This window comes from Macaca nemestrina, chromosome 12, assembly GCF_043159975.1.
Source record: "Macaca nemestrina isolate mMacNem1 chromosome 12, mMacNem.hap1, whole genome shotgun sequence".
Taxonomy (NCBI): Eukaryota; Metazoa; Chordata; class Mammalia; order Primates; family Cercopithecidae; genus Macaca; species Macaca nemestrina.
Genome location: NC_092136.1, coordinates 41,761,786 through 41,778,509, shown reverse-complemented (window position 1 = coordinate 41,778,509; position 16,724 = coordinate 41,761,786). Strand labels below are relative to the sequence as shown.

Sequence of the window (16,724 nt, the reverse complement as noted above, 5' to 3'; positions counted from 1 at the left end):
GAGGCAGGAGAATCGCTTGAACCCATTTACAGTAGCCAGAGATTGCACCATTGTACTCCAGCCTAGGCAACAAGAGCTACACTCCATCTCAAATAAATAAAAATAATGATTTGTGATTGTATCTATATGTTAATTCACTTATCAAGTTTTAAATGCCTTGATATAAATCAAGGTCTTCATTTAGGATAATTATAAAACTGCATATTTTTTTTTGAATTTGATAATACACATTTAACAATTTATTGCAATGCGGATTTTGGTAATGGTATTCAGTCTATCAGGGTAGCACATTTAGAATCCATATTTAGTTCAAAATAAGGATTCCATAACCAAGAGTTACAAGTAAATGTGGCAAATGAGATAATATTATCTTAGTAGTTAAATGAGTTTTTACCTAATTTCTCTGCGTATCAGTTTTAGTTGACTTGGTTTTTAGTTCGTGCTTGCATTATAACTTTTGTAGTACATACGAAGTCTGGGCTTATTCAAATATCCCTAATCTTGGATCTTAGAAGCAGTTGGGGGAAAACACGAGATAAAATGAAACTTTTATTTAAAAATCATTTTGTTTAAACAACATAAAACAAAGATTTCTTTATTTATTCTCCTTATGTGAAAACATCAAAATGCTCCAGGTTAAGTGAAGCATAAGGAGAGGATTGAATGGATTTTTTGTTTGTTTGTTTATTACACGAATGAGTCAGAATTTAATTTACCCTAAACAAGGATATTAGACAAATACTGATATGGGATGAGAGTCTGGCTCGCAAATTAATTATCGTGGATCCTGGAGGTGCTTCAGGAGTTGAGTTGACCCATTGTGTCATTTTCTGCCAAGTCATAGCAATTTTATTTGCTACATTTCATTAGGAAAAATAATATAATAAAATTTGATTTAAAATACAACATAGTTTTCACATTGTAATTCAAGTCACTATTACAGACCTCTTACACAGACCACACAGTGTAATGGAATGGGACTAATTTAACCATGTATAGCCTAATTTTAAAAATTATATGTTTATCTTGTTGAAAATTCAAGCTGTTTTGAAACAGGCTGGTAGCAAAACTTCCTTGAACAGGTGAAACCTTCTTCATGGAAAGATTATTCTCTATCAACTATTGATACATCTAATTTAAACCTTATCTATTCATTTTTCTTTGCAATTCTGAGGTTGAATCTATTATGTAGAGTCTAAGTAAATAACACTAAAATGATAATCAATGCTTTCCCTGAGATACACTGTATATGATAATAGTGATGCCTTTAATGAACAGAAAAGAGCAATGTTTGTACTTAGTTCATTAACTGTTTTAAATTCATTGGTACTATATCCAGAGAGAAAGCAAACTTTCAACTCAAATCACAGTTCCAAAATCAAATCAGCCCATCAACTTAATTATAAACGATTGAAAAGCATTTTTTCAAGATTAAAATGATTGGCAGCAGTGGGCTAGGTTTATGAGACTTTGAAAATTCTGACCTCAAATATCATGCAATATAAATATATTTTTTGTTAATTTGCAGGAGCCAAAAGGAAGCATTTCATCTTTTTATGATTCCCTGGTGTTATGCTCTCAAAAATCACTTCAGCTTTACACTGACTCTGAATAAACTAGAGTTTAGAAACCTTAAGTTATAAGTCATGAAGCAGAGACAATTAAAGTGACCTTGAAAAAGAATGCAGAATCTTCTCTCTCCTTGGCTTTGCTGAGCTGGAAGAATCTATCTTTTAGCTTTCAATTTTTTATATGAAACCACCAATGAATAATAACCTCTGCTGCAGGGATAGTGTCCAAAAGTCTTGTTAAGTCAAACTTTCGTTGATTTGATGAGGGCAATGACAATAATGTCATTTCCTGAAATATCTTAAACAAATGTAGATTTTGAACAACTATAAAGACTAGTGAGCTCATAAAGATAGTGTAGCTGCAAATACCAGCAAGGACATCTGCTCCTATTCTCCACTGTCAAGACAACACTCATTCTTCTTAGAGTAATTCATTAAGGATTTTTATTTGTTTGTACGTCAAATTGTCCCTAAAATTACATACATGTAATTTGACAGTAGATTACTTTTATAGAAGATGAACAAATATTGACAGACAGATAGGTAGGAAGGTAGGTAGGTAGATAGATATAGATAGGCAGGTACAAATATGATAGATGATAGAGATAGATAGATAGATAGATAGATAGATAGATAGATAGATAGATAGATAGATAGAGTAAACCTTTTTAGATATAGTCCACAAAATTGTCTTTAAAAATGTTGAGAGCCCTACGCCAGTCATGATGGCTTGTAAACTCAGCACTTTGGGAGGCCAAGTCAGGTGGATAGATCGAGCCCAGGAGTTCATAACCAGCTGGGGAAATATAGCAAAACCCTGTCTCTGAAAGAAATACAAAATTTAGCTGGGCATAGTGGCACACACCTGTAGTTCCAGCTACTCAGGAAGCTGAGGTAGGAGGACAGCATGAGGCCAGGAGGCAAAGGTTGCTGTGAGCTCTCATCACGCCACAGCATTCAAGCCTGGGCAACAGAGCAAGGCTCTGTCTCACACACACACACCCTCATACCCACCCACACACAAAGAGGGAAGCCCTACAAAGACAGAACCATAACAATCTATATATCTCCACTCAACTAAATTGTTTCTATCTGCTAACATAAGATTTAGAATAACTTTTCTGAAAATGTCATGCTATATTATAAAAGCTTTCAAATTTAAAATCTAGAGTATTTTAAATGTACACAGTTCAGGGAATATTATAATGGCATCACAAGTTTTAACTTTTTACTTTCTGATTTTCAAGTACTCAATTAAATGTACAGACACAAACACATTTACACATTTGTCTTTTGCCTTACTGCTTCACATGTATTTAAGATTTTTCTATGCGATTACTCATGTTTCAATTAATATTTCAAAGAGTTAGCATTTAGAATGTTAATTTATAATATTTATAATCCTTAAAGTTATGTTTAGAAATGTATGAAATTTGATTATGTTTGAATTTTTTTTAAATTCATTAATACAAATGGCATTTTCCCTTATCATCTAGAGTATAGATTGAGATATTGAACATTTTTTGTTTTTTTAGCCTTGGTGAGTGTCTACATTTTTCTTAATCCCACCGAGTAGAAGAATTTACTTCTGGTGATGTGTAGTTCCAAACTGATGCATAATAACTTATATTAGCCTATCACTCTACAAAGAATTGTATCATTCATATTTCACAAGTCATTCAGTATAACCAAAGTGCTTTAAGAATTGTATTTCACTAAACTGAATCATTTTCACATGTAAAAGTTTTTCTATACATTGTCTAATTCTTTATCTGTATCTTTAATATATATCTAAGAAATGGCAAGAAATGGCAACTTTGGTAATGACTTAGACTCCACTGAAATCCTTTATTAGCTTATTTCAACTTTAAAAAGTCTAACATTCTGTTTCATCTTTCAAATATCCTTACCAATTTCTGATAATATTCACAACATTATCTGTTTTTGTTTCATATTAGTTTTTCCAATGTATATATTTTGTTTTAGTCAAAGGCACATCAAATATAGAAGAATTTTATCTACTAGAGAAGTAAAATATGGCTGTTTGATCTTGATTTTAGACTACTACAAAATTATATAAAGAAAAAAGGCACAGGCATATACACTCCCACATGCTTCACAAGAACACTTATGCCAAGTAGTGTATCAATATGGAAAAAACTAAATTTAAAAAAGGAATAAGTTAAATAATATAGAATATAGGATATTAGACATAAAAAGATGGTATGCACTGAAGTGAGACTTTCCATGGTGTGATAAACTCAAGAAAAATATATGTATACATACATTTTACATACTTTACTAAGCATTAAAAAGACATATTACAAAAATATATGCAAAGTAAACATGTCCAAAGGTAGAAATATATTTTGGAATTTCATTTAAAACTACTTATGCAAAGGAAGAGAGATAAATATTCCTGAAGGGTGAAGTAACTCAATATTAAATTTGTTTCTGAGTTTTCTTGCAGAAAGAAACATTAAGTAAACTTATATAAATCTTTTGATATAATTTTGAGAAACAAGTCATGCTGATTTTTACAGATAAAATAGTTTTTCATGGCACTAAATTGTAAAACAAGTATTTTGTAGACTCAACTTCAGGAAATGTTTAGCAATATGTTGGGCATCTAATCGTGACAGAACGACTATGGAAGTGACTATTTTTTTGGACTGACCCTTGGTAATGCAGACATTGGACGTCTGATGAATTAAATTTCTAAACCTCCCTTAAGACACTTCCCTCTACAAATTACATAAAGATCGACCTTGGCCTTTTGATTTGTTTGTACTAAGCTCTATGAAACAAGTCAATGTGTTGACTTTTTTAGTGCTACCAGTTTAAATAGAATCAAACTGTTGAACCTTAAATGATGTAGTTAATAAATAAATGTTGTTGACAAATTAAATAAAAATCCATTTCTAAAACAAAATCAATGGTTATTTTTTGAAAAATTACCTTTACATATGTTTGTAAAAATTCTCACATCCAAAATATATTGTTTTTAATAATGGATGCTTTACTTATTTTCTTCATATGTGATTTTGAAACATTTCTAAACTCATAATGGTTTAGGCACAAGATTGCTATTTTAACAGAGATATTTAAAATTGAGCATATATGTATTCAAGTTATATTATATTTATTTATATTAAGGAGAGATTGTCTACTAAAATAGATCTTTTATTCTTAAGGACAGCATCAGACATTGGGTCTGCACATTTTGTAAGGCAAGAAACACAAAAAATGCTTCTTTCTTGTGTGGGTAGAATCTACCTCAGTTTTAAATGTGTACCTTGGACCATTATTTTGCTGCCTAACTTTATTTTTCAAAAAGCCAAGCTGTGTCAGTTAAAAGATATATAGTATTGAGCTACGCATGTGCTTTTCCCAAGAGTAATTATGTGTACTTGTTACAAATATGCTAGTATAGTTTGTTGTTGTTGTTGTTGTTGCTGTTTATCTCTTCATAATTCTTCTATAAAAGATAACAAAGGTCGGTCACATTTCTATCACTTGTTAAAATAGTTTAAATTATTCATATACATTATTAGAAGACTTAATCAAGAACACAAAGAGAAAACTCCTAGAAGATAATTTAAATATAAAGTAAATATACAAAATATTCTTAACCTCTACGTAATGAACATTGTACAAAAAAAAAATCATTAATATTATTTCTTATATACCAAACTTGCAAATTAAAAAAAAAGAGAAGTTCAGCACTGACCAATAACTAGTCACAAGGGAACTCACACCAAGTCAAAATAGAGTGTTAGAGTGTAAAGTTGTGTAATTTTTGGGAAAAAAATTGTAAATATATGATTAACCCTTAATATTAAATTACTAAAAATATTATACCTTGTGTAAAATTTATTCTATATAAATATTTTCTTAGCAAAATTATGTAAAAATATATATTCTGATATCTGGAAGATCTGGAAGAATACAAAACAAGATAACAGTTGTTTTTATATTAATTATATAATATAATTAATTTTTATTGAATCACAAATATATTAAATTTTCCATTAATAAAATTTATTTTATTTATTATTACCTTTTACTCCAGTCACATGCTAGGGTATGTTTAGGTTTTAACTAGCTTCTGAGACATGTATGCCACTCTTTCCTGAATTTAATCCATAACACCTGCTTATATTATCCATGTTACAAAGGAAATAATTCAATAGAATTAATTTTTGTTGTCAACGTTGTCTCTCTCATCATCTGTCATTATCATCATCACCACCATCTATCTTACTTTTCTTGTTCTCCACTTTTCGTCACACATATACACTCACAGATTGAAAACTAAATGAAACTTTTAACTTTTTCTGAAAAAAGGAACAACATGATATTTGCAAAAATCACTTAGAATACTTTAATGGATATGTAAAACGAGTATGTAAGTATTCTTATCCCATGGAATTTTCATCTTTGGAATCAATATAGTATTTAGGTTCTGCATTTTAAAAACAGAGCACAATAATGTCATAAACACTGAATTATGTAAATCATCTCTTTTTGTTTTTAATCTTCGGTTGGTTATACAAAAATCCCAGGCTAAGTACTCTGGTAATCTACAACGTCTTATTGGGTGTGATATCTTGGATAGTGAAAAGTAGAGGGATGAAACTGGGGAAAAAAATGAATTTGAAGACTTTTTTAAAGTATCTTGATAATATGATTGTTATTTCATACCAAAATCTTAAATGGATGTGGTTATGATAAAGACTAAATGGAATAACAATTTCTAAACATGACAAAGAAAATTAAAAACATTTGTAGTTATCCCAAAGATGCCAAAATAAAACAATTTGTAGTTGGTGGAAGGTACTGCTATCCTTTAATGATATTTTCATCCATATAATAAGGTATCAAATTAAGGATGACTACCTACTGAAAGAAATGTTTAATAATGTTTATCTACCTTTTGAAAAGAATATCTGAATCCTAAGTTTGCAGTAGATCTGATTTAATCTACTATCTACTAGTTTTCCATGTTTCTAATAATTCAGAATTTAGACCTCCTGTGAAAAGTTGAGACTAAGGAAAATCTTGTCCCTAATGAAAACATTCTCTGAGGTAGATATTTAAAAGTTACCAACTTTTTGTCTTTTTTATATTTCCTTACCTCTGCCCTACCATCTTTTCTGCTGAGAAGTGTGTGTCTATGTATGGTTTCCCCTTTCAGCCTGAGAAAATCAAACAGCAATATGTTTCTAACAATACTTAGTAGTCTATATGAGATGTTGAGTTTTTTCTTTGTTTGAGACACTGTCTCACTTTGTTACCCATGCTGGAGTGCAGTGGCACAATCACGGCTCACCACAGCCTCAATCTCCCGCACTCAGGTGATCCTGTCACCTTAGCCTTCTGAGTAGCTAGGACTACAGGTGCCTGTCACCACCCCTGGCTGATTTTTGTATATTTGTGGAAACAGGGTTTAGCCATGTTGGCCAGCCTGGTCTCAAACTCCTGGGCTCAAGCAATCAGCCCACCTTGGCCTCCCAAAGTGCTAGGATTACAGACATAAGCCACGGTGCCCAGCCAGTGAGATGAGTCTTGATTTCATGGACTTGGTATTTGTGTGCTGAGGTGGGGATGGAAAAGCAAAGGTGAGGCTCTTCAATTTGTAGCCAAGTATATCTATGTTCAAATATTGCTTTTTAATGTGCCATTTAATCTCATAACGTCTACTGACAAACCTAAACACAGTCATGTGTAACTTAACAATGGGGATATGTTCTGAAAAATGTGCAATGTTATAGCCTACTAAACACCTAGGCCATATGGTATAGCCTATTGCTTCTAAGCTACAGAACTGTAGAACATGTTATTGTACTGAATACCGCAGGCAATTGTAATACGATGGTGTTTGTGTATCTAAACATAGAAAAGGTATAGTGAAAATATGATATAAAAGATTTTTAAAATAATAAAACTGTGTGGGATATTTATCATGAATGGAGCTTATAGGACTGTAAGTTGCTCTGAGTGAGTCAGTGACTGATTGGTGAGTGAATGTGAAGGCCCAGGACATTACTGTACAATACTGTAGACTTCATAAACACTGTCCATTTAAGCTACACTAGATTTACTTAAATTTTCTCTTCAATAACAAATTAAGCTTAGCTTACTGTAACTGTTACTTTACAGTTAAATGTTTTTATTCTTTTGTAAAAACACTTCGCTTAAAACTCAAGCACATTTTTATAGCTATACAAAATATTTTCTTTCTTTACGTCACTATTCAAGCTTTTTTTTTTCATTTTTATTTGTTTTAATTTCAAAATGTTTTTTTAAAAATGAAGACACACACACGTTAGCTTAGGCCTATGCAGGATTACACCTCCAAGTCTTTTTCCACTGGAATGTTTTCAAGGCAGTAGCACGCAAGCAGCTGTCATGTCCTATGATAACGGTGCCTTCTTCTGCAATACCTTCTTTAGGACCTATCTGAGACGATTTTACAACTAACTTTTTAAAATAAGTAGACAGACTACACTTTAAAATAATTATAAAAAGTATAGTAAATTCATATACCAGTAACATAATCATTTATTATTATCTGGTGTTATGTATTGTGCATAATTGTATGTGTTATACTTTTATGTGTCTGGCAACACAGATTTATTTATACGTGCATCACCACAAACAAGTGAGTAATGTGTTGAGCTATGCTGTCTACATGGCTGTGACATCACTAGGTGATAGAAAATTTTCAACTCTAATATAATCTTAGGGGACTACCATTGTATATGTTGTCCATCGTTTACCAGAACATCATTACTCAGTGCACGACTTTACAAAGACTAATAAAGCAGGGACGGCCTAGCAGAAATAAAATAAAATAAATAAAATCTTACAAATAAAGATTACACTTATTTGTACCTGACTATTTAAAAAGTTAATCTTAAGCTAGATTTTCCCAAGTGAAGTGGAAGAAAGATTTGGAAAGGGACTCAAGCAAAAGTTACAGAGAATAATAGTACCAAGTTTCTGCTCCAAGAAAAATAAAATAAGGAGAAATGTATTTTCTTTATGTATACATAAAAGAATCCCAGTAGTGGCATTTCTAATATTTTGATACTTTTTCAAAACTCTGCATTTTATTTTGTTTCATGCTAGAATAAGTTGATTTATTTATTTTCTCTGCACATTCATTGATAAGAGAAATAACATACTAGATGAATATAAAATATTTTCCCAATAAAACTGATATTTAAGAAAAACAAAAAAAAAAATCATTTGGCTTGTTTTATCTTTAAGTAAAATATTTCTGGAGGAGATATCTGAAATTACCCTAGCTGCTTTAAAAATCCTGCTAGAAACCACTTCAAACTATGAAAATATTTGCTTAAGAATTAATATACCTCTATTTTATTCTCAAATTGGAATGATTGTGTCTAATTGACCATATTTTCTGATTACAGATGTCCCTGCACTTGCAGATTATCCTAAGTCTAGTTAGAAACATGCACCAGTTGCCAACCATTCATTTGGGAAATGACCACGGAAGCAGCAGTATTTCTGTAAGTCTTTTCCATCTTACGTGAAAGTAGATGCCTTTGCAGGAGACCAATAATAGGACTTTTCTTCAATTTTATCTGAAATCGCTAAATGTTCATGCTGCCATTAAAATAATTGTATGTGTATCAGTTACAAACTTCAGAATAATAAAAGGAAACAAAATTGCATCTGCTCAGAAATAGGAGTTAAGGTAAAGCATCAAGCACTGGCTTAGAAAATCTTACGAAGATAATCCTAAAATATTCAACTTCTAAAGCTGTGTCTGCACAATTTATTTTTAATCATCAAGCTATTATCTGAAACCTTTACAATGACTTAGGGTTTAGGAATACATATGAACCATCTTTATTATTTTGAAGTATAATATATCAATCTCATTATATTGACTCATATATGTTTCTGATAATAATTATTATAAAAATCACTCTGGATAAAATATTTATTAATATATGCTCTTAGGCCAGGTTTGGTGTCTCACATCTGTAATCCCAGCACTTTGGGAAGCTGAGGTGGATGAACTGACTGAGCTCAGGAGTTTGATATGAACTTGGGCAATGTGGCAAAATCCTGTCTTAAGAAAAAAAAAATTAGCTGAGTTCTGGGTATGGTGGCATATGCCTGCAGTTTTAGCTTCTAGGGAGGCTGATAGGAGGAATCACTTGAACCCGGGAATCAAGGCTACAGTGAGCTGTATTTGTGCCTTTGCACTCCAGCCTGAGCAATGGAGCAGCATTCTGTCTCATATATATTAGATATATGAAGGGTTGATTTTACCAGTCAGACAAAATTAAGCATTGAAAAATACCACATAACAATAAAACATCTTAGACTAAAAACAGTATTTGAATTCATTATTCCTCAAAATCCTGCTCATTATTGAGTCTCCTCTATTATTGATCCACCATTATCCTTGGTAGATAGATGTCCACCAAGCCTCTATAATATGGTTGGTTCCATGTCCCTGCCCACATCTCATGTCAAATTGTAATCCCAAATGTTAGAGGTAGGACCTGGTGGGAGGTGATTGGATCATGGGGCCAGATTTCTTGCTTGGTGCTATTGTCATCATAGTGAGTGAGTTCTCATGAGATCTGGTCATTTAAAGGTGTGTCCCCTTCTCTTTCTCTCTCTCTCTCTCTCACTCATGCTCTGCCCATGTAAGATATGCCTGCTTCCCTTTCACCTTCCTCCATGATTGTAAGTTTTCTGAGACCTCCCCAGAAGCAGACGCTGCCATGCTTCCTGTACAGCCTGTGAAACTGTGAACCAATTAAACCTCTTTTGTTTATAAATTACCCAGTCTCAGGTATTTCTTTATAGCAATGCAAGAACTGACTAATACACTCTATATGAAACTTCTGGAGAATGCTAAAATAGCAAGTTGGGTTTTTAATCAGCTACAATATATTCCCTTCCAGCTGTCACTAATTGTGTATTCTGAAGCAAGACAAACACTACTTACCTATCCATGTGATGTTCTTAAAATCTCAATTCCTAGATGGTATATGTTCTTCTTTATAGATAGCCCCAATAGTCATTCTCTTTGCTCCTGGCCTGTATATTTTCCATTGAGAAGTCTGTTGCCAGACAAACTAAAGCTCCTTTATATCTTATTTGCTTCTTTTCTCTTGCTGCTTTTAGGATCTCATCTTTGTCCTTGACTTTTGAGAGCATGATTATTATATTTCTTAGGATAGTCTTATATGGGTTTAATCTGTTTGGTGCTCTAAGATCTTTCTGTATCTGGATATGTGTATCTTTCTCAAGTTTTGGAAAGTTTTCTTTTATTATTTATTTGAATAAGCTTTTTACCCCATTCACTTGTTGAGATTCCTCTTGAACACCAATAATTCTTAGAATTGCTCTTTTGAGGTAATTTTCTGTATCATATAGGTGGTCTTCATTCCTTTTTGTTCTTTTTTCTCCTCTGACTGTGTATTTTCAAATAGCAAGTCTTCAAGTTCACTGATTGCCTTTCTCTGCTGCTCCACTGTGTTGTTGAGAGCCTGTAAAGCGTTCTTCTATTCAGCAAATATATTTCTCATTTCCAAGATTTTTTTTTGTTGCTAGTATTTCAGTCCTTTGTTAAATTTCTCTGACAAATGTCTGAATCATTTCTCTGTGTTATCCTGAAGATCACTGAGTTTCCTTAAGACTGATATTTTGAATTATTTATCTGAGAGCTCAAAAATTGCTATCATTAGGTCAAGTCACTGGATTTCTGCTTTGCCTTTTTGGAGAGATAATGGTTCCCTGCTTGCTGCTGTTTCTTATGGGTGTCCTTCTGTGTCTTTTCCTTAAAAGATTATTTATTCAAGTTTTCTCTGTCCAGTTTGTTTTGTTTTCTTATTTAATATGCTTGCTTAACAAATCTTTACTGCTATTGCTGCCTCCTTGTTGGCTCTAGGAGGCACATTAAGCCCCGGTTTTCCTCCACTCCAGTAAATATCAGGGCTTTGCTCATCCTGAATGGAGAAAGTCCCTAAGGGATTATCCCAGTAATGAGGAAAAGTTGGCTTCAGATTCGTGCCCAGGGGACCTGTGAAACAACCTCCCACAGCATGGTGCTGCAGAACAGCCACTCTGATTTGGAGTTTCTTTTGGCTAAGTTACAGAGCAGAGTTTCCAGAGCTGGAGTTGGTGGTCCTGCCTCCCTCCTTTGTCTCTGCCTGTCATTAGGGATATTTCTCCATTCAGGAAATCACGATACTTCTCATGGGTTGAGGCAAGGATAGGTGAGTAAGCTGGTTAACCACCTCAATTTCACTTTTTCTAGTGTAAAATCCATGAGCTGTGAGGAGAATTTTTGCATACTTGGTGCTAGGCAAAATGGAGGGAATATGGAATTCCAACGTCTTACCATCTACTCAGTTTTTCTACTTCTCTGTGGCCCCCAGGAACTGTTGTTGTTGTTGCTATTGTTGGTATTGTTCTTTAGAGACAGTGTTTTGCTCTGTCACCCTGGCTGAAATCCACTAGTGCAATGATAGCTCACTGTAGCCTCAACCTCCTGGCATCAACTGATTTCCCTCTTCGGCCTCCCAAAGTGTTTGTGATTATAGAAGTGAACCACCATGCCTGGCCTGTCTGTTTTTACATATTACTTTTGTCTAGTTACTTGTGAAAATCTCAATCCTGTATTTTTTTCTTTTTTGGTTTTCTATGAGTGGCAGTGAAGCCAACAGCTTCCATGCTGCCTTTGGGAACTGGAATTCTGAATTGTGATGAAGCAACAGTTTTGACATCTGCTCAGCTTACTTAAATGGCATATATCACTATCCTGGAGAATAATTACAAAGATAAAATATGTCTTATTGGATTCAAATATGCAGTTTGTGTATTTTTTAATGTTTTAGATTGAAGAGGGCAGACTAAGATTGCAAAAAGTTCAGTTGCTCATAAAAATGAGTATTATACTGGAAATGTTAAAAATTATTTTATTGGGTAGGTTTGTCTTAAAGAAAATGTAATCTATCCTTTAGTGGATGGATATTACCACAATATATAGAATATCTAATTTTAATGAAATTTTATACTGGAAATGTTAAAAATTATTTTATCGGGTAGGTTTGTCTTAAAGAAAATATAGTCTATCCTTTAATGGATGGATATTACCACAATATATAGAATATCTAATTTTAATGAAATTTTAGGCTGGGCTTGTTGGCTTATACCTGTAATCCCAGTATTTTGGAAGGCTGAGGCAAAAGGATCACTTGAGCTCAAAAGCTCAAGACCAACCTGGGCAACACAGTGAAACCTTGTCTTTTTTTTTTTTTTTTTTTTTTTTTTTGAGACAGGTCTCACTCTGTCATCCAGTCTGGAGTGCAGTGGTGTGATCTCAGCTCATTGCAGTGACCAACCTCCACTTCACAGGTTCAAACGTTTCTCCTGCCTCAGCCTCTTGAGTAGCTGGGATTACAGGTACACGTCACCATGCCTGGCTAACTTTCGTATTTTTATTAGAGATGGGGTTTTGCCATGTTTGCCAAGCTGGTTTCAAACTCCAGAGCTCAAGTGATCCACCTGCCTTGGCCTCCCAAAGTGCTGGAACTACAGGTGTGAGCCACCGTGCCTGGCATGAAACATTGTCTCTATAAAAAATATAAAAGATCAGGCACGGTGGCTCAGCCTGTAATCCCAGCACTTTGGGAGGCGGAGGTGGGTGCATGCCCTGGGGTCAGGAGTTCGAGACCAGCCTGACCAACATGGTGAAACTACGTCTCTACTAAAAATACAAAAATTAGCTGGACATGGTGGCACATGCCTGTAGTACCAGCTACTTGGGAGGGCTAAACAAGAGAATCCCTTGAACCCTGGAGGTGGAAGTTGCAGTGAATCAAGATTGTGTCATGCACTCCAGTCTGGGCAACAGAGTGAGATTCCGTTAAAAAAAAAAAAAAAGTAGCCGAATTTGTTGGCAAGTGCCTGTAATCCCAGCTGTTCAGGAAACTCAGGTACAGGATCATCTGAGCCGAGAGTTGGGAGAATGCAGTGAGCCAAGATCACACCAGTATGCTGCAGCCTGGGTAACAGAGTGAAACCTTGTCTAAAAAAAAATAAATAAATTTACCTTACGGAATTATTAAATTTAAAAATATGTGAGTAAAATCTCATATAACTATGTGAATAGTTTTACCAACTCTTTATTATCCAGCCAATTTTTTTCACAAGTGATGAACACATTATGTATACATAACATCTCAAAAATGCACATTCATGTGTATCCCCAAGAAAAAGCATCATTTGAATAGACAATGAAGTAAATTTGCAAATCAATAACATCTTTTAACTTGGTAGAAGACTTCATAAAAAATTTATTTTAACCTTGTTTGTTCTATTCTTTCGAGAAATAAAGGAAAATTTCCAAACTGTGTCTTGTGCTTAGGTTTCACTGAGCTTCTTAGAACTGTGGATTTATAGTTTTCGTCAAATTGGAAGATTTTTTAAAAAATTAACTGTTTTTTCTGAGTCCCTTTGATCAAGGACTCCAATAATAAGTATATAAAACTGTTTGAAATGGTTCTATGACTCACTGATGCTCTATTTATGTTTTAGTTCCCAGTTTTGGTGTTTTTATTTTTGGCTCTAGATTTTATTCTAGATAGTTTCTAGGGCCATGTCATCAAGTTCATTAATATTTTCTTTAATAGCAGTTTATTTGTTCTTTATCTCATCCATTGTATATGTTATTTCAGTGTTTACTTTTTCATCCTTAGAAGTTTGATTTAGATTATGTTTTGCATTTTCTGTATTCTCTATTCAATATTTTCAATATCTCCTCTACCTCCTTGAACTATACATAATAGTTATAGTTTTATCATTTAATAACTCTTTTCCTGTTCTTATTAATTAAATTTATTATTTGTATCATTTGTGGATCTGCTTCCACTGATTAAATTTTCAACTCCTTATGGATTACCTGCTTCTTGGCATGCAGGTCATTTTTTCTTTATTGGGCATTAGCTTCTCTGAATTTTACCTTCTTGAGTGCTAGGTATATATATTTTTAATCCCTATAAACTTTCCTGAGCTTCTTCTGAGGCACAGTTACATTTCTTTGAAAAGGTGATCTTTTGGAGCCTTACTTTTAAAATTTGTTTGATGAGACGAGAGCAATTATTAGTTTAAGTCTAATTTTGTCATGTTACTGATTCCTTACGCTTCTGATTACTCATGAATCACGAGTCTTTTTCCTCTTGGCTAGTGGCAACAAGAATTATTCCAGGCCCTGGTTCTGTTTCAGATTAAGTCATAAAATAATCCTTCCAGGAGGTTCTCTCAATGGTCTTGGATAGTTTCCTCAACTTTATATGCTGATCATTTCTTAGCTAAGGGCTTCTAGGGTAAACTTTTGCAGATTTCTGGAGGTTTCTTTTTGTGCAGGTTTCTTTTCAATGGTATTTTCTACAACAAACTCTAGGTACCTTTGCTTCCACAGACACCTACTTCTCTTTCCTCAACTCAGCAATACCACTAAGCTCCACCTGGGTTTCCCCTACCTGTGCTGCACCTTGAAAATTTCTCTAGGCAGTAAACTAGGACAATTATGGGTCTTCCCTTATTTTTTCTACTCTCAGAATTCACTTTCTGTACTACATGATGTTCAATATTTTAAAATTACTTCTGTCTCTGTGTCCCCAACCAAATTTCATCTTAAATTGTAATCCAAATTATAATCCCCATGTCTTGTGGGAGAGACCTCATGGGAAGTGATTAGATCATGGGGACGGTTCTTCCAGGCTGTTCTCATGATAGTGAGTGAATTCTCATGAGACCTGATGGTTTTATAAGGAGCTTTCCCCCACTTTGCTTGGCACTTCTCTCTCTCCTGCTGCTATGTGGAGAAGAACGTGTTTGCTTCCCCTTCTGACACGATTGTAAGTTATGTGAGGCTTCCCCAGTCATGCTGAACTGTGAGTCAATTAAACCTTTTTCTTTTTAAATTACCCAATCTCAGGTATTTCATCACAGCAGCCTGAAAATGAACTAACACAGAAAATTGGTAGCACACACATTGGGGGGCAGCTTTAAAGATAATGAAAAATGTGAAAGCAACTTTGGAACTGGGTAATAGGCAGAGTTTGGAACAGTTTAGAGGACTCCTAAGAGGACAGGAAAATGTGGGAACGTTTAGAACTTCCTGGAGACTTGGAGGGCTCAGAAGACAGGAAGATGTTGGAAAGTTTGGAACTTCCTAGAGACTTGTTGAACAGATCTGACCATAATGCTGATGGTGATATGAACAACAAAACCCAGGCAAAGGTTGTCTCAGGTGGAGATGAGGAACTTGTTGGGAAGTGGAGTAAATGTTACTCTTGCTATATAAAGAGACTGGTGGCATTTTACCCAGCCCCAGAGATTTGTGTAACTTTGTACTTGAGAGAGATGATTTAGGGTATCTGGAAGAAGAACTTTCTAAGCAGCAAAATGCTCAAGAGGAAGCAGAGCATAAAAGTTTGGAAAATAGTCTGCCTGATTATGTGATAGAAAAGAAAACCCCATTTTCTGGGGAGAAATTCAAACTGGCTGCAGAAATTTGCATAAGTAATGAGGAATCAAATGTTAATCACCAAGAAAATGGGGCAAATGTCTCCAAGGCAAGTCAGAGGCCTTCACATCATGCCCTCCCATCACAGGCCTAGAGGCCTAGATGGGAAACGTGGCTTCCTGGGCTAGTTCCAGGGCCTCCCTGCTGTGTGCAGCCTTGGGACTTGGTGCCCTGCATTGCAGCTGCTCCAGCCATGACTAAAAAGGGCCAAGGTACAGGGCCAGGTGTTGCTTCAGAGTGTGCAAAGCTGCAAGCCTTGAACTTCCACATGGTGTTGGGCATACTGGTGCATAGAAGATAAGAATTATGTTTTTGGGAACCTCCCCCTAGATTTCAGAAGATGTATGGAAACACCTGGATGTCCAGGCAGAGATTTGCTGTGGGAAGGATCCCCCATGGAAATCCTCTGCTAGGGCAATGCAGCAGGGAGCTGTGGGGTCAAAGCCCTCACACAGAGTCCCCACTGGGGCTCTACCTAGTGGAGCTATGAGAAAAGGGCCACGGACCTCTAGATCCCAGAATGGTAGATCCAACCACAGCCTGCACTGTGTACCTGGAAAAGTCGC

At 34.6% G+C, this 16,724-nt stretch overlaps 1 long non-coding RNA gene across 1 annotated transcript in view; it reads left to right on the top strand.

Annotated features, from left to right (window-relative positions):
• The window catches only part of LOC139357327 (uncharacterized), a 74,920-nt gene that overhangs the window by 40,972 nt on the left and 17,224 nt on the right, over positions 1-16,724 (top strand). Inside the window, exon 3 of the long non-coding RNA XR_011610311.1 lies at positions 9,011-9,109. This is a non-coding gene — a long non-coding RNA (uncharacterized lncRNA). The remainder of the gene's footprint in view (positions 1-9,010; positions 9,110-16,724) is intronic.